The following is a 19194-nucleotide window of genomic DNA, read 5'->3' as shown; positions in this document are numbered from 1 at the left end:
TGATAAACTTTGCTGAGGAAGCAGCATATTCCAGAGGCTGTGAGCTTCAATTAGGGGTGAGGAAAATGGCAAAAGTGAAAGGGAACACAGCCTTCAACAATCCCCAGAGAGTCTGGCGCCAGTCAATCACACAGTTACTTCAAAGGCAACGTCTGAAACTGTGTTAAGTTACGTCATCATTAGCTACAAAACAACACAATTCATGGGCTATGCAGTGCTCCGGGCTATCCTGGGGATGTGATAGGTGGCTATATAAAGGCAAGTTCTTTCTTTAGAGTGCTGACGTTACTTTGGATTTCAAACCTGGGTTTCGCCAGGTTCAAGGGTATCCGGAAAAGAAAGTAAGACCAACTTTTGCTATCAGTGGTTTAGATTGTCTGTCAGTTATATAACGGGGGCACTGGCATTGATTGGTGCAGTGGGGAAAGAGTTAAACTGACATTGCTAGCAGTTTCACTGAATGGTGTAATAAAGACCATCTTTTTCTAAGTTGCTGAATTGGCAGTGGAGATAACATAAGCCGGACATGGAACCATAAGAGGCCTAAGAGGATGTAAGTTCTGTTCTGGCAGGAAAGTAAAACAATGAAAGAGGCCTAGAGAGGCAGGAAAGGAGGACAATGAGTCAGAAGTGCAATGTTGATGAGACTCCATCTGGCATAAACAAAGGTCATAGGTGCAACAACAGCTTGAGGGAAAACGGCCGATAATAAAGGCGGTACTTTAATGTAACGTGGCATAGGCAACCAATCAGTGAAGATGCATACGGGCCAAGGTCCAATCGGGTGGCAGGAATGAATTTTGACATGTGTATTGTAATGTATAAAAATGTAACGTTTGCTGTACCAATTTGGAAAGGTCTGGCTAAGACAGAGCAGACTGTTTCCCCACCGTTGCAATAAAGACAACTTGACTATCGATCTAAAACCTTTTGTCGAGTGTTGGTTTAAAATACTCCACAACAATTGGTTTCTCCTCGGACCATCCAACTTCCCGTCCTGGCTCACATGTTAGTGTGGTAAACCACTGTTATTGTTGTTCACTGTTGTTGTTGTTGTTGCACACTGTTGTACCTATGCATGCCTCAGCATGTCTCTGCTGGCTCCGCCCCTGGCTCCACCCACAGGCCCAGGTATAAAGGTGATTGCTCTGCAGCCCCCTGCCTTCTTGGAACCCAGTCAACCATGAGAGGCATGCTCTGTTCTTTGCTAATAAAAGCCTTTAGTTACTCTCCTAACTCTCCGTCTTTTATGAGTAATTGATAGCGCATCAATTTTATTAGCGAAAACAAAATGTCGACAACAAACGCTGAGCAGCAGGCTGCTGCACCAAACGCTGAGCAGCAGGAGCTGCTGCGAGCCCTCAGACCAACATGCCTGGACCTAGACCCCCAAGAATTGGGTTCGGCTACCAAATTCGCGCATTGGCTGCGTTGCTTCGAGGCCTACCTGCAAGCCTCAACTGTGACCCTGGACGAAAACAAGCTGGAAATCCTGGCCTCAAAGGTGAGCCACCAAGTTTATACAATATTCCAGGACGCGACGACCTACGCGGCGGCTATCGATCTGCTAAAAGGGCAATACGCACGCCCGGTAAATACGGTCTATGCCAGGCACCTCTTAAGATCCCGCAGACAGCAGCCCGGGGAATCGGTGGAGGCCTTCCTACGGGCACTACGGATACTCGGCCGAGGCTGCGATTGCAAAGAAGTATCAGCCGCAGCACACACGGAGGGACTGATCCGAGATGCTTTCGTTGCGGGCCTAAGGTCCGACTACTCCCGGCAGAGACTGTTGGAAAAGGGAGAAATGGACCTGAGAAAGTCAGTGTCCCTCGCGCTCTCGCTCGACGCGGCCCACAGGAATATGGACGCCTTGTCCCCTAACCGCTCCGCAACATGGACACCACAACCTTGGGTCATGGGACCGCCACCTTCAACTGCTGCTGCGATGTCCAAGGCACAGAAATGTTATTTTTGTGGCCAGGCAAAACACCCCAGAGCACGCTGCCCGGCGAGATACGCTACCTGCTCCGGCTGCGGGAAGAAAGGACACTATGTCAGCGCCTGCAAAGGTAAAACCGCTAACGCCAGCAGCGCCGCGTGTGAACCGTGGGGGCAGCCATCTTGTCCGCCATCTTGGGCTCCCCCAGCCGCGTGGGGATCGGGATCATGGGCGCCGCCATTTTGTCCGCCATCTTGGACGTCTCCAACTTCAACCACGGGGGACCCGGACTCAACCACCGCCTCATATGACGACCACATCGACTCGCTCGACCATACGCTGGCCTCCGTGACGCTGGACCAATCCCTCCCTCATCAACTGTCCAGGTCCATGATGGACATTACGGTAAACGGCCGCGCCACTACCTGCCTTTTCGACAGTGGGAGCACGGAGAGCTTTATCCACCCCGACACGGTGCGCAGTTACTCTCTCTCGGTCCTGCCGACGCGCCATCGGATCTCTTTGGCTTCCAAAGCCCAGTCAGCGGACGTCGGTGGCTACTGTGTAGTGACCCTTTCAGTAAGGGGCACAGAATACAAAAATTTTAAACTCCTGGTCCTGCCTCATCTCTGCGCTGCCGTTCTACTGGGGTTGGATTTTCAGTGCCACCTTAAGAGTGTCACATTAGCGTATGACGGACCCCTCCCCCCACTCACAGTCTGCAGCCAGCAGCTTTTAAATCGCCCGCCGCGCACCATTTGCAGCCTCTCCACCCTTAAAGTCCACCCCCCCTCCTTGTTCGCTAACCTCACCCGCGACTGTAAGCCCATCGCTACCAAAAGCAGGCGTTACAGTGCCGGGGATAGTGTAGTGTATGTACCCGTCTACCTTTAAGGGAACGATTGAGTGTAACCGTTCACCTTTAAGAGAACTACTTTAGGTGTGGCACTATTTGATTGGCTTCTGTATACGGTAATACCGACAGTGACCACACCAGTATATAAGTGATGTTACAGGATAACTAGGGCAGATTCGCCCTGACCTCTGAATAGTAAAGACCTGTTTGTTTGTACTTCAAAAGTCTGTGTATTTATTTACTGCACAACCCACAGACTTTACAGTGGCGACGAGTCCAAGAATAGCAAAGTAACAAAGAGCATCGAAGAGAGGCAACCGCCCTCGTCGTGCTACCAAAAGAAAACACGAGGCTACAACAACAGAAAGTGTGGTACTTTACAGAAGCTGGAAGACTAGCAACAAAAGCTTCATCAGCAACAGGCACTGATTACCCTGCTACCACGGTGTGGAGTGAGCCGACCAGCAAGAAACAAGGCGGCCGAAGAGACTGTGAGTAGGGGAAGGGGTAGAAGTATCCGGAGGAGAAGGGCAGAGCACTCGACCTCGGTCGAGGGGGAGCTGTACCGGCCAAAAGTCGGGTCCAACGGCGTCGGGTGACAGCCGGACCGTGATCGGCGGGAAAAATCCGGGCAGCAACCGCAGCCACGAAGCGCTGAGCCTGCGAGTAGGCGCGGGAGGAGAAACCCAGCCGCAGCCGGGGAGGGAAACACCGGTCTGCAAGAGGGCTGGGGAGGCGAACGGGAACCGTGCGGGTGAGAGCCGGGTGCGGAGTGAGAGACTGCGAGGAGCCAGTCCAGCGGCTGAGCTGTTCTCCACCAACGGGGTACTCAGAGCCGGCAAAACCGAACGTGCGGGAGTGGGAGAGCGAACAGGAGCCGAGAACGGGGAGAGAGACTGCGCGAGAGCCAGTCCAGCGGCTGAACTGTTCTCCACCTACGGAGTACCCAGAGCCGGTAGAACCGAACGTGCGGGAGAGGGAGAGACAGAGCCGAGCACGGGGAGAGAGAGACTGCGCGAGGGCCAGTCCAGCGGCTGAACTGTCCGCCGTTAACGGGGTGTACCCAGAGCCGGTAGAACCGAACGTGCGGGAGAGGGAGAGACAGAGCCGAGCACGGGGAGAGAGAGACTGCGCGAGAGCCAGTCCAGCGGCTGAACTGTCCTCCGTTAACGGGGTGTACCGAGCGCCGGTAGAGCCGTGCGGGCGGGAGGAAAAGACAGAGCCGAGTAAGGGGAGCTGTGCGAGAGCCAGCCCAGCGGCTGAACCTGTCCGCTGTGGGGAAAGCGTACCCCTTACACCAGGGAGAAACGCGGAAAGCCGCCATTAGGCGGGGAAGACGACAGAGGCGGGAAACCGCCATTGAAGTGGGCGGGGAGAGAAAGGAAGAGCGGGAAACCGCCATTTTCGCAGGAAAACCGCCATTTTAGAAAAAAGAAGATAATAAATAATACTTAAAGAAATACTGTGCTGCTTCAAAGAAAGAAAGATGCCTAAGCGAGGGAATATTAACGATTTTAATTCTGAAATAGAAGACTGGGCCACGTATGTGGAACGCATAGAGATCTATTGCGAAGCCAACAAAATAGAGGAAGACGACAAGGCGATAACATTGCTAAACTCGATGGGGGCAAAAACATATGGGCTCTTGAAGCATCTAATAGCACCAGCTAAACCAGCGGATCAGACCTTCGAAGAAATTGTGGCTGTGCTGAAGGACCACTTGAACCCCACACCGTTGATGCTGGCTGAGCGATTCAAATTCTACGCAAGAACGCAGAGGAAAGACGAAAGCAATGCGGAATACTTGGTCGAACTGCGTAGGCTAGCGAAATACTGCCAGTTCGGAGGGAATCTGACAGAGGCACTGCGGGACAAGTTCGTATGCGGATTGTCCAAAGAAGGAACGCAGAAGCGACTACTGGAAGAAAATGACCTCACACTGGACAGGGCTGTCCTCATAGCTGCATCACACGAAGCCGCAGCGAAAGGAACGGCTGAAATGCAGCTAAAGGCGGCGGCACTCGGGGTGGACCAAATTACTTCGAGCACAACAAAATGCTACCGTTGTGGGAAGACCACGCACGACCAGAATCACTGCTGGTTTAAGAACCAAGAGTGTCGGAAATGTGGCAAACTGGGTCACATCGCGAAGGTATGCAGGTCCGGGAAAAAGACCAACAATCCACGGAAGCCACCACAAGAAAAGTACAACAAGGTACACAAGGTGGCTGAAAAGAGTTCAGACGAACAGAATTCAGACTCAGACCCAAACAACCAGGAGCTGGGCAGTCTGAAGATCCACAATGTGGGGAAAGAAACTGATCTACAAACGATTTGGGTCGTACTAAAAATAGCTGGAGTCCAAGTACGAATGGAGCTGGACACTGGATCAGCTCTATCAGTCATCAACCGAAGGGACTACCACCGGCTATTCTCTCACATACCTTTGAGAAATACCAAGTTCATATTACAGACATACACGGGGCATAATGTATACCCCATGGGGAAAATAAGAGTCAAGGTGAGAGATAGAGGGAAAGAACACCCAAGAATGAATTTGTACGTATTACCTGAGGGAGGACCACCACTTCTAGGACGGGAGTGGATTAAGAAAATAGACATGGAATGGCACTACCTAAAAGCCATAATGAAGGAGGATTCGGTGCAAGCTATCAGCTCAGATTCTGAGATGGATGACGATAAGACCAATTCAAATATGCATGACAAGGCTAAAGGGGACTTGCCGATGATGGGGAAGGAAACAAAGACATGCAGAAAGACTTATGTCACCAAGAAGAATAAAGTTACAGAGCAGAACTCCAGGTTGACAGAGAATTCTGAGCCTGTTCAAGCTAAGGATTCATCCACGACGGAAGAACACCGAGCTCGGACTCAAACTTATGTCAAAGTACGACAACAATTAGAACAGTGGAGTGACCGTCTCGTACAAGAGATGAAAAATATGGAAAAGTTCTGGGACACTGAACGGGAGAACCTGGAAAGACAACAGAGACAGCTAGCTCGAGAAAAGAGCGACCATAGAGCCATCGTGGCCAAGTACCGATCACATCTCCCTGAAACTGTTCAGGAACTAGACTATTTACAGAACGACCTAAAGGAAGAGGAATCTTCAGGAAGCCAGGATTTTATCCCAGTTCATCTCTACGACTCGTTGCAAGCAGAGTGTAACAAATGGAAGGAACAGTATGAACGGGCCCAGACTACAATCCTGGAAGGGGTTAACTCGGCAACCTCCGAAAAGCTAGTTTTAGTGAAAGCATATGAACAACTAAAGTTTGAACATGAGCGAGAATTACATAGGCTGCAGGAAATGTTTGACGAGCTCCAGGCCAAGACAGACTCATCGGTAGAGATTCCATCCGTAGGTGGAAAATTAGAGGTGGAAGACATAGCAGAACGTGAAATTCAAGATGTCCAAGAACTCGTTAAATTATTGAAGGAAACCCAAGACAAATATGAGGCGGCAATGGCGGAGGTCCAACAACTTGAAGAACATATTCAACTAGGAATCCGGGCAGTGGAAGGAAAGGCCAATGGAAGGAACACAGAGACTGTAGGAATGGCCCCTGATCAGGAGTTAGAGAACACCAAGGCGCAATTTCTTCGAGCGCTTAAAACCAAAGGACCGGAGGAAAGGAAGGTGAAAACATTGGAGGGAAAGGTGGATGAAATGGAGAAGGCGCTAATCCACAGTGTCCCCGTAGAAGAGTTAACGGCCAGCCAACTCTTATACACGCTGAGGGACAAGACTCCAAAATGGGAACACGAGTTTCAGGTTTCAAAGGGAAAGAATTCGGAGCTTCCAAAAGTCACGGAGAGAGCTGAGGGGGCAACACAGCTTGCACATGGATGTCAAAAGTATGCTGAATTACGTCAAGGGGAACAGAAGAATGCGGAAACAGCTACTTCAGTAGAAGGATTAAATAGCCTGATAACGGAATCCCCGATGGAAGGGAAGGTATTGAACTCACAAATGAGGCCAGGCGTGAAGGAATGGCAGACATCCCAGGAAGAGCGGGATGAATATGAATGCTTGAAGAAGTCTTTTCAAGAAAGATGGTCAGAGAAGGAACCACCGTCGGCTAACGTCCAGTTGGATAAGAAGGAAGTAGAAGGGCCCCTCACTGGCCTAACTCAGGATGACCCCGAATACGATCATGACCTATTGAGTGACACTGAATATTACGAGGATCTGGTCTGCCCAGTTTGTGATGAAAACTCCCAAAGTACAGAAATCCGCATGAAGCACTTAAGGTCTAATGAACATAGAGAGTTGGTGGCGCTACAGATGGCCGCAGAGAAAGGAGCTCCGAGAGTTTCAAAAAGGCAGAAAAGAAAAAGAAGAAGCAGGAGATAATAACTGTCTAAAATACTATCATCTCAGGCGGGACACCATGAAAGGAGCTAAATTAGTTGAAAACCCGAAAATTATCAAGACAGCCAGTTGGTTGTAAAAGTCCGCACTGCTGGTTCAACAGGACGGAAGGTCAAGCTGTTACGTTAAGAAAAAGGCTATGGAGGAGTCACGCTAGCCATGTGAACCGGCTACACCAAAGAGATGCTGTTCGGAATGAGTCAAGATCAGAGACTGAATCTATGAACTGTTTCCGCAGAGACTGAACCTGTGAACTGTTCCCACCGAAAGTATATCTGTAAACTGTTTTATATGACGTTGACTCCACCGGAATTATCTCTGTAAATTGTTTGTTCTCCACTGAGAGTATATCTGTAAATTGTTATGTGAAGTTGAAGATATGTATGTTTAACGGGGACCCTGTAAGTAATAAGCTAAAAAGGGAGGATTGTAGTGTATGTACCCGTCTACCTTTAAGGGAACGATTGAGTGTAACCGTTCACCTTTAAGAGAACTACTTTAGGTGTGGCACTATTTGATTGGCTTCTGTATACGGTAATACCGACAGTGACCACACCAGTATATAAGTGATGTTACAGGATAACTAGGGCAGATTCGCCCTGACCTCTGAATAGTAAAGACCTGTTTGTTTGTACTTCAAAAGTCTGTGTATTTATTTACTGCACAACCCACAGACTTTACAGATAGGAGCTTCATTAAATCCGAGGTAGCGAGACTCCTGAAGGAAGGGATTATTGAAAGTAGCACCAGCCCGTGGCGAGCACAAGTGGTGGTAGTGAAGACTGGCGAAAAACAGCGCCTAGTTATTGACTACAGCCAGACGATCAATCGCTACACCCAGCTAGATGCATACCCACTCCCCCGCATATCTGACATGGTCAATCAGATAGCACAATACCGGGTGTTCTCGACGATTGATCTGAAGTCGGCATACCACCAGCTCCCCATCAGGGCTGAGGACCGCCAGTACACAGCTTTTGAAGCTGACGGTCGTCTCTACCACTTCCTCAGAGTTCCGTTCAGCGTCACCAACGGAGTTTCAGTCTTCCAACGGGAGATGGACCGGATGGTTGACCAGAACGCGCTCCAGGCCACTTTCCCCTATCTAGACAACGTCACCATCTGCGGCCGCGACCAGCAGGACCATGATGTTAATCTAGAGAAATTCCTCCGTACGGCCCAGCGGCTGAACCTAACATACAACAAGGACAAATGTGTGTTTCGTACCAAGCACCTTGCCATTCTTGGCTGTGTAGTGGAGAACGGAGTCATCGGCCCCGACCCCGACAGGATGCGCCCCCTTATGGAGCTCCCCCTCCCCCACTGCCAAAAAGCACTGAAGAGATGCCTAGGGTTTTTCTCGTACTATGCTCAGTGGGTGCCCAACTATGCGGACAAAGCCAGACCCCTCATCAAGTCCACCTCCTTCCCCCTGACAGCAGAGGCCTGTGCAGCCTTCACTCTCATAAAAAGAGATATTGCGAGGGCCACGATGCACGCAGTGGATGAGTCCATCACTTTCCAAGTGGAGAGCGACGCATCCGACTTTGCCCTAGCTGCAACCCTTAACCAGGCGGGGAGACCCGTGGCCTTTTTCTCAAGGACCCTCCAGGGCCCCGAGATTCGACACTCCTCTGTCGAAAAGGAGGCCCAGGCCATTGTGGAAGCTGTGCGACATTGGAGGCATTACCTGGCCGGAAAACGATTTACCCTGCTCACTGACCAGCGTTCAGTAGCTTTTATGTTTAATAATAAGCAGAGGGGCAAAATCAAGAACGACAAGATCTTGAGGTGGAGAATCGAACTCTCCACCTACAATTACGATATCTTGTACCGGCCCGGGAAACTCAATGAGCCCCCAGATGCCCTATCACGTGGTACATGCGCCAATGCGCAGGTCGATGGACTGAAGACCCTCCACAATGACCTCTGCCACCTGGGGGTCACCAGGTTTTTTCACTTCATCAAATCCCGTAACCTGCCCTACTCCATCGAGGAGGTCAGGACCATGACCAGGAACTGCCAAATCTGTGCCGAGTGCAAACCGCATTTTTATAGGCCAGACAGAGCAAGCCTGATCAAAGCCACGCGCCCCTTTGAACGGCTGAGCGTCGATTTTAAAGGGTCCCTCCCCTACTCTGACCGCAATGTGTACTTCCTCAACATAATTGACGAGTACTCCCGTTTCCCGTTTGCCATCCCTTGCTCAGACATGACCAGTACCACGGTCATTAAATGTCTGAATGACCTCTTCGCCTTGTTCGGTTTCCCTAGCTATATTCATAGCGACAGGGGCTCATCCTTTATGAGCGACGAACTTCGGCAGTACCTGCTCTCGAGAGGTATTGCTACAAGGAGGACCACCAGCTACAACCCCCGGGGGAATGGCCAGGTGGAAAGGGAGAATGCGACGGTCTGGAAGGCAGTCCTTTTAAACTTGAAATCTAAGGGCCTTCCGACCTCTCGCTGGCAGGAAGTCCTCCCTGCGGCGCTCCATTCCATTCGGTCACTGCTCTGTACAGCCACCAATGCTACCCCTCACGAGAGAATGTTCTCCTTCCCCAGGAAGTCCACATCGGGGATCTCGTTACCGACATGGCTGACTTCTCCAGGACCCGTCCTACTGCGGAAGCACGTGAGGTCCCATAAGACGGACCCCCTGGTCGAGAGGGTGAGCCTCCTCCATGCCAACCCTCAGTATGCTTACGTGGTGTACCCGGACGGGCGGGAGGACACAGTCTCCATACGAGACCTCGCACCTTCGGGTGCTCCCGAAACACCTCCCTCGCCACCCACCACTACCCACGCCTAACCCCAGTACACTTACGTAGCGTACCCAGACGGGCAGGAGGACACAGCCCCCACACGAGATCTCGCACCTTCGGGTGCCCCTGAAACACTACCATTGCCATCCACCACTACCCACAACCCAACCCCGCTAGACGGCATGCCGCAGCCCCAGGACCCGTCATTGACCACCCAACCACTCAATGAGACGCCAGATTCAACGTTGGATGCTGCACCATCACCGCTGCCACCACGACGATCAGGACGGCATACAAGGCCACCTGATAGACTTACTTACACGAACCTTTAGTACACTTCACCCCGCCGGACTCAATTTTAAACAAGGGGTGAATGTGGTAAACCACTGTTATTGTTGTTCACCGTTGTTGTTGTTGTTGTTGCACACTGTTGTACCTATGCATGCCTCAGCATGTCTCTGCTGGCTCCGCCCCTGGCTCCACCCACAGGCCCAGGTATAAAGGTGATTGCTCTGCAGCCCCCTGCCTTCTTGGAACCCAGTCAACCACGAGAGGCATGCTCTGTTCTTTGCTAATAAGAGCCTTTAGTTACTCTCCTAACTCTCCGTCTTTTATGAGTAATTGATAGCGCATCAGTTAGCAGATATTGTTACCGGTTCTCTCTCCTCAGGTATTGTCCCCCTTTCCTTCAAATCTGCCGTCATCACCCCTCTCCACCAAAACCCAACCCTTGACACCTCCGTCCTTGCAAACTACCGCCCCATCTCCAACCTCCCTTTCCTCTCCAAAGTTCTTGAACGTGTTGTCACCTCCCAAATCCATGCATCCTTTCCTAGAACTCCTTGTTTGAATCCCTCCAATCAGACTTCCGCCCCTTGCCATGGTACTGAAACTGCTCTCACCAAGGTCACAAATTACATCCAAATTGACTGTGACACAGGTAAACTATCCCTCCTCATCCTTCTTGAGTTGTCTGCAGCCTTTGACACGGGTTGACCACGCCATCCTTCTCCAATGCCTCTCCACCGTCGTCCAACTGGGTGGGACTGCACTCGCCTGGTTCCATTCTGATCTATCTAATTGTAGCCAGAGAATCACCTGCAATGGCTTCTCTTCCCGCTCCCGCACCTTTACCTTTAGTGTCCCCCACGGATCTATGCTTGGCCCCCTCCAAATTCTCATTTACATGCTGTCCCTCGTTGACATCATCTGGTGACACCATGTGAGTTTTCACATGTACGCTGATGATACCCAGCTCTGCCTCTCCTCCACCTCTCTCCAGCCCTCCACCGTCTCTATACAGTCACATTGCTTGTCCGACATCCAACACTGGATAAGTAGAAATTTCCTCCAATTAAATATCGGGAAGACCGAAGCCATTGGGCTCGATTTTGCCAGGCCCGAGGAGGCGGGATTGGAGGTGTGTGAGGTGTTAAAATCGTTAAAACTGGCAGGCGGGCCCGATTCCGCCTCCATCCCACCTCCGAGCAATTTTCCCACATGCGAGTTTTCTGACCCCGTCTCCATCCTGCCTCCAAGAGGCGGGATAGGCCCTTAATGCCATTAACAACCAGTTAAGTGCCTCTATAATCCCATTTTGAGAGACCTTTCTGATTTTAACAGTTTTCCCATGTGCTGCACGCCTCCTCTGAAAGACGCCAGTGAAACCTGGCGGCAGCACAAGTGGATTGCTTACTAACAGATGCAGCTCCACCATTATAAAGGAGTTTTCAGCAATCTTCATTCGCAGGTGGCAGAACTTTGTTGTCTCAGGTCTGGGGGAACTTTTAACAGGCCTACTCATTGTTGTGGAAGTTTGGAGCCTGACACCCAACTCCAGTGTGACCTCCTGGGAAATTCCTCTCCCCACCTTGAATGAGCGCGTCCTCAACTGAGCTTTATACCAGAAGAATGGGAACCATTTATTTCCTTTCCTCCTGGACATCAGATTCGGATGAAGACCAGCCATGGCAGCAGCAGAACCATGAACAACAGCAGCACCAACTGCAGGAGCAACAACAGAAGCGCCAAGCTGCTGCTCACCCACCTGAAGCTGCACAGGCCAGAAGGCACCAGCGTGCGACCACATTGCTGCCCGGGATGCAAGGGACGCACTCATCTTGGCCAGATTTGCTTAGCCTACACAACCAAACACTTTTGCCTCGCACATTCTTATCAGACCATCAACAATGGCCAAAGAACCTGCGGATTCCTATCACTCTGACCACCAAACTGACAATTGCAAGTTGACCTAAGCCCTCAATGTGGAAGCCCCATTTGTGAAATGACACACGCCACAACTGCAGCAGTTTGGCATCAGAATTTTTTATGACAATAAGCAAGTGATGGCATTTTAAAAATAAACACATTACACCCAAGTGACTACCCTTGTGACTACTTGTGCATTATCTTCCTCTTACGCGTGCTCCTACGTGGTGCTTCCCCTGTGGTTTCAGCAGATGTGGAGGCCCCTTGCTCACTTTCTTGCTGCTCCTGTCTCGACACTTTTGGCGGGCCTCCTCTGGGGTTGCGAACCTATGAGGGCTCGGCAACAGTCTGCTGCTCCTGCGGCTGTGCAGGGGTTGAGACGTCGATCTCAGTTGGGTGGGGACTCTGGTGGGGCTCTGACCGAGGGCTCTGCAGTGGCATCGTCGTGTCAGCGCTTGGAGAGGCTCCCCCACTTCCTTGTTGTATGCCACCAACATCCCTCTCATGGGTCAGCCCCACTTCAGAGCTAGCAAGTGGCTTGACAGCACCTTGCTGCAATTCAGGGGGGCCATGAGGACCCGTTTCTGTACTGGAAGTCCTACTCCCGAGGACTTGCCTGAAGGTCTGGTTTGTATGCTCAATAGCTGACCATCGCTCCTCAAGAGATGTCAGTCTAATCTGAACAATGACCATGTTTTCACGACCCTGGCGACTAAGCTCCTCCATGGCCATAGCCATCCTCTCCTCTACGGTAGCCATTCTTTCCACGGAGGTTGCCATCCTTTCCGTGGTGATGCGTTCATGCGCCGACGCCTCCACAAAGGCTCTGCTCACGTTAGCGATGGACTCCTCCATTCGCTCCACACTCGCAGCGACCCTGGAGACAAAACCTGTCAGAGACTCCTGCATCTCTTCCTGGAGTTCCAGCACCACTCTTCTGGATGGACCCGGAGGCAGAGGGTCGACATGCAGCTGAGCCGAGCTGGCAAAGTCTTGCGCCTTCCGACTAAGACTCTCCACTGCTGTCTCTGTCTCCACCATCTGCTGATGCTCACTTGTGAGCTGTGATACACCAGGGGACAACACTACACTATCTCGTGAAGGTACCACCGAGGTGTGAGTGTCTGCGCTGGTGCTGGGTGCGCTGAATTCTGCTGACGCTGCGCCCTCAGAGGTTGCAGCTTCCTCTGAGGAGTCTGGAGGCTCAGGCTCTTCCTCTTGGATAGTGGGGACGGGGGCTTTCGATGGTCCTGTGGGGAAGTAAAGGAAAGAGTCAGAGATGTGAGGCCAAGGTTACATGCACATTGAATATTGCAGATGATCAAAAGTCAATCTGTTAGAGCATCAGAATCATTGGGCCAGAAATTCCAGGCCAGAAGCGTGAGTGCGCTCGGGGTACTCATGCTTCTGGCCGTTGGAAATGCCGGCGTTCAGCAGGAACAGCGCATGCGGGGAACGCCGGCATTTCCAGACCTCGAGCGCGTGCGACTGCACAGGCAGCGCTTGCGCAGTGAACTTCGTGGATTTCATTCATGAAATCCGTGAGGGTAAGTCCTCAGAACTTACACTGAAAAAAAGCAAGTGTAAAGTGGTTCATTGGCTGCGGAGGAAGATATATTTTATCGTGGAGCTTTTGAAATGCAATATTTTTGTTTGGGAAAGGGAGGGAAGTTATTTTAAGAAATTTTAAGTAAGTTTTAAAGTTAAAATTTTTTTTTTTTTAAAGGGTTTTCAGAACGGTAGGTAGAAGGAGCAATTGTGGCTGTGTGAATGGAATGTGAGAATGAGTTATGTATGTATGTCCACATATATTCCTTTACGTATATGTATGTATGTTTTATATTCCTTTACTATGAATGTATGTTTTTAATTATGATTTTCCAATAAGTTACTTTCTCTGAAAGTCATAATTAAATAATACATTCATACACATAAGTAAAGGAATATATACATAACACGCAAAGGAATATATACAGACATACATACTTTCCGAAGCTCCACGATAAGAAATATCTTCCTCCGCAGCCTCTGTAGCAACTGTACCCATGCTTTTTTCATGTGTAAGTTGTAATGACTGGACCTCACTGAAAGCATTAATGAAAGCGGCGAATTATACTGCGCACGCGCTGCATGTGCAGTCGCACGCGTTCTGCCTCTGAACCCCTTCGTTCAGAGGACAGGAAATGCCGGTTTTCCCCACATGCACTGTGCATGCTGAAAACCGGCATTTCATCCGGCCAGATGCGTAAGTACCCCGACCGTACTAGCGCATTTGGAAGGGAATTATTGGGCCAACATTTTACATGTCAATAAAATAAAAAATTTAACACTTGCACGACTTGCCCCCTCGCATCTGCGACTGAGGGTCCAAGGAGGTGCATTGCGCAAGAGGTCATCATCGGACGTATCCTCACACTGTTCCCTTTGGGGAACTGTATGAAGTGGTGGAAGGATTTATGGCCGTGATTAACGCTCATTCCGTGACCGTAACCATCTTTGAACCAGCCATTAGGGTGGTTAGTCCTATGGCGGGAGGGTTTTACGGGCTCCCACAACCCATCTGAGTGGGGGGGGGCCACCAACACCCACGGACGCAAGTATCCCGCTGGATGTCCACCCAGAATTTAAAGTTGGAGCTCCGACTCCACTTGCCGGGACTGTCTGGAGTGGGGTTCAAAACCCTACTCCTTCTGGCCCAGCGGAGGGGATGCTTACTGCTGCGCAAAAGGCCCACTCCGCACAAAAGGTGACACCCATACGTTTCCTGCGCCTTTTCCCTCCCCGTGACTGGAGCCCTATGCTGCCATTTCACGTTGCTAATCGGATTGGGCGTTTGTCATAGCGGTAGGATCCCCGCCGCTGGGCCAGATCAGGGTAGGGTTTCGAACCCCGCTCCAGACAGTCCCGGCAAGTGGAGTCGGAGCTCCGGCTCTAAATTCTGGGTTGACATCCAGTGGGATATTTGCGTCCGTGGGTGTGGGTAGCCCCCCCTCCTTGTATAGCTTGTGGGAGCCCGTAAAACCCTCCCGCCATAGGACTAACCGCCCTAATGGCTGGTTCAAAGATGGTTACGGTCACGGAATGAGCGTTAATCACGGCCATAAATCCTTCCACCACTTCATACAGTTCCCCAAAGGGAACAGTGTGAAGACACGTATGACGACGACATTGCTAAATAAATAAATGGAATTAAAAAAATTATTTTAGGGCTTTTAAAAGTCTTTAAATTGCTTTAATTCTCTTTAAAATTACTTCAGATTACTCAAAATAATGTAAACATTTTAAAAATTTTATAAAAGTTACCAAAATCTTGAAAAAACTTCCAAAAACCTATTTAAACTGCTGCTTTGCATGTAAAAAAGCAAAGCAGCTTGACAGAAACATTGGGGGCGTGTCCAGTGAAACTGAGGCCTCAAGGGGCGTGTCTCACTTACACTGCACGCTCCTGGGTCCGCGCTGGCTGCACTCCTGGGCGGCGTGACGCCATACGCTGCCCGGGATTCTTGTTTCAGTTTCTGGAAGTGCAGGCGTCCCTGGAGCTGATTGGCAGGAGCGCGGGGTAAGTGCAAGTACGGGGCTTGCACGCGCTGCAAGCCCCGTTCTGGAATTTCTGGCCCTTTATCAGTGACTCATGCAATGTCAATGAGAGAAATGATAAACTATTCTGTCACCAGCTTGCTCTGATGCACCCGTCTGTCTGTCCCCCACTTGCGCATCGTCCTCCACTCCCACGATCTCCAGGGCCGCCTCCTCCCAGGGGGTGAGCTGGGCTACTGAGGGTGGCCCTCCTCCTGTCCTTGCTCTTTTCCTCTTATTGTGAGCTCTCTTTTCTTGCAATGAGGGAAACAAGTGGAGTTTGAGTGAGAATGAAGGAGTGAGTGTAGAGAATCCATATCATTGATGGTTAGAAGGAGACAAAGATGGAGTGAGGTGGCAAGACCAAGGACCCTCCCTGTGTGTTGTCAGTTGTTTTCATAGCATCACGGAGATAGGGAGTGTGAGGGCTGCATAGTCGAATAGTTAGGTGAATGTGACCATAGCGAGAGAGGGAATGGGTAAGGGTGCAGGGATGTCAGTGTCAAGTGGGATGTGGAGGAAGGGGTTGCCAAAGCTGAGTGCTGGTGAGGAGAGGCAATTGGGATCAGATTGAGGGTGATGAGAAAGTCATGCTCACTTTTCCAGTGCACAGAAGGTCATGAAACCTCTTCCTGCACTGCAGCCAGGTTCTGCGGCACAAAGACAAAGAGTTGACCTCCTGGGCCACTTGCATCCACACAGCTTTCGTCTGCTGGGGAGGCTTCTTCCTCCCTGAGGAAGGGAAGAGCACCTCCTTATTTCCTCTTGCTCCCTCCACCAGAGCTTGCAGGGTGGCGTCATCGAACCTTGGTGCAGACTTTGGCCTACTGCTGGACATATTGGCTGGAGGAATCTATCACAGCAAAGGGCATAAGGTTTGCAGTCTGCAGAAGAAGCAAGGCTGCTTGCAGGCCTTAAATCCACCAGCACTGATGATGTCATCGGAGGCGACTTTCAGGATGGAAACACTAAGTGGACCAGGGGTTCCCACTCGCTGCAAATCAATTGCCCAATTTGGGGAAAATCGCATATTTTTCTCACATCAAATTGGAGTCGGGTGGCTAACACGAAAAGCGGCTGACATGCCCCCATCCCGCCCCAATGGCAAAATCGAGCCCATTGTCTTCAGTTCACACCACAAACTCCGTTCCCTTTCCACTGATTCGAGATCTCTCCCCGGCAACTGTCTAAGGCTGACCAAGTCTGTTCGCAACCTTGGTGTCATATTTGATCGTGAATTGAGATTCCTACCTCATCTCCATTCCATCACTAAGACTGCCCATTTCCACCTTTGTAACATTGCCCGTCTCTGCCCTCGCCTTAACTTATGTGCTGCCGTAACTCTCAGCCTTTACCACCTCTAGACTTGACAATTTCATTGCACTCCAGGCCGGCCTCCCTCATTCTACCCTCCTAAACTTGAGCTCATCCAAAACTCGGCTGCCCGTGTCCTAACTCGCACCAAGTTCAACTCACCCCCTGTGCTCGCTGACCAACATTGGCTCCCAGTTAAGCAACGCCTCGATTTTAAAATCCTCATCCTTGTTTTCAAATCCCTCCCTGGCCTCGCCCCTCCTTTTCTCTGTAATATGCTCCAGCCCTATAATCCCCCTAGACCACTGCGCTCCGCCTATTCTGGCCTTTTGAACATCCCCGATTTTAATTGCCTTCAGCCACCTAGGTCCTGAACTCTGGAATTCCCTCCCTAAACCTGTCCGCCTCGGCACTTCTCGTTCTTCCTTAAAGACAGCCCTTAAAACCTACCTCTTTGACCAAGCTTTTGGTCACCTGCCCTAATTTCTCCTTAAATGGCTCGGTATCAAGTTTTTGTTAATTTTGATAAGGTTCCTTTGAAGTGCCTTGGGACGTGGTATTACATTAAAGGTGCAATGTCAATATAAGTTGTTATTGTTGTTATAATATTCTTACTGTGTTACTCGAGTGTTATACTAATTGGAGCCTTGCACATGGGGCAGGGGCGGGGGTGTAATTTTGACTTTGTGCGGTACAGGTGAGAGCGAAACTGAAGGCCGTTTTACAAATTCAATGCAAGTAAAAATGGGGAGAGCTGTAAAGTGGGCTGCAGATTCGCTATCGCCCATTTTACAGCGACACACAAAGTCGATCTACCCCTCAAGGCCCAAAGTCACCTGTTCCTCCCAAGATATTTCCAGATGATCCAGTTTTGACGAAAGGCCATCGACCTGAAATGTTAACTCTGTTATTTGATAGAGGTGCAGAAGATTATGACGGGTTTGGATAGGCTAGACGGGGAAAGGCTGTTCCCACTCGTTGACGGTACAGGGACTAGGGGACACAGATTTAAAGTTTTTGGGGCAAGAGATACGGGGGGGGGGGGCAGTGAGGAAAAACTTTTTTACGCAGCGAGTGGTGAGGACCTGGAACTCGCTGCCGACGGATGTGGTGGAAGCGGAGACACTCAATGTTTTCAAGGGGAGACTGGATAGGCACTTGAGGGAAATAAACTTGCAGGGCTACGGGGATAGAGCGGGGGGAATGGGACTGACTGGATTGCTCTACAGAGAGCTGGCACGGACTCGATGGGCCGAATGGCCTCCTTATGTGCCGTTATGACTCTGTTTCTCTCTCCACAGACGCTGCCTGGCCTGCTGGGCGTTTCCAACATTTTCTGTTTTTATTTCAGATTTCCGACATTCGCGGTGTTTTTTGCTTTTGTGCTTCCAGATGACCCCTGCCGAAAGTACAGGGTCCCATGAGCACAGACACGGGCGCATTCACTCTCGAACGGGATTCACAAGCAGCAGCTTTATTAGAGCTTGCCTCACTCCACAGACCACACACGCCGCCACACCAGGACAGCAGCAAGCATCGACAGGGTAAAGCAAGTGTCGATCAGCAGAATCGGAGCCACTCCAGCACGAGTCTGGCGAGGGCATGCTTCCTTTCAAACAAGAAAAGGATGAAAGAAAGAAGTCGCATTTATCTTCTTCTTAGGCAGTCCCTCGGAACCGAGGATGACTTGCTTCCACATTAAAAGTGAGTTCTCAGGTGACTGATGAGTCCAATGCGGGACCGACAGTCTCTGTCACAGGTGGGGCAGACGGTGGTTGAAGGGGCGGGTGGGTGGGGTGCTTGGGTTGACGTTGGGGTTGTTCATGAGGGTCCTGACGTTCCAGGTCCCGAACTTCATTTTAAAGGGTGGAAGATGCCTGTGCGTGAATTCTTTTAACGGGCTGGACAGAGCAAGGTCTTGGTCCAAAGCCAAGGGGATCCAAGACGATTGGAGACCGGGCTCTGCTATGCCGCCTTTCACAACCTCGGGAAGTCCCAAAAACTCTTTGCAGCCAATGAAGCACTTTTGAAGTGTAGTCAATTTGCAGCCGATTTGCGCACAGCAAGGAAAGAAAAGAGCTTATCTCCCATGAATCATTAATCTATCCTTTCTTTCAGATGCTGACAAACCTTTTCA

Source organism: Somniosus microcephalus, chromosome 1 (genome assembly GCF_052327205.1).
Source record: "Somniosus microcephalus isolate GS21.2 chromosome 1, FLI_Smic_1.0, whole genome shotgun sequence".
In the NCBI taxonomy this organism is placed as follows: Eukaryota; Metazoa; Chordata; class Chondrichthyes; order Squaliformes; family Somniosidae; genus Somniosus; species Somniosus microcephalus.
Note: the sequence above shows the minus strand (reverse complement) of the source record.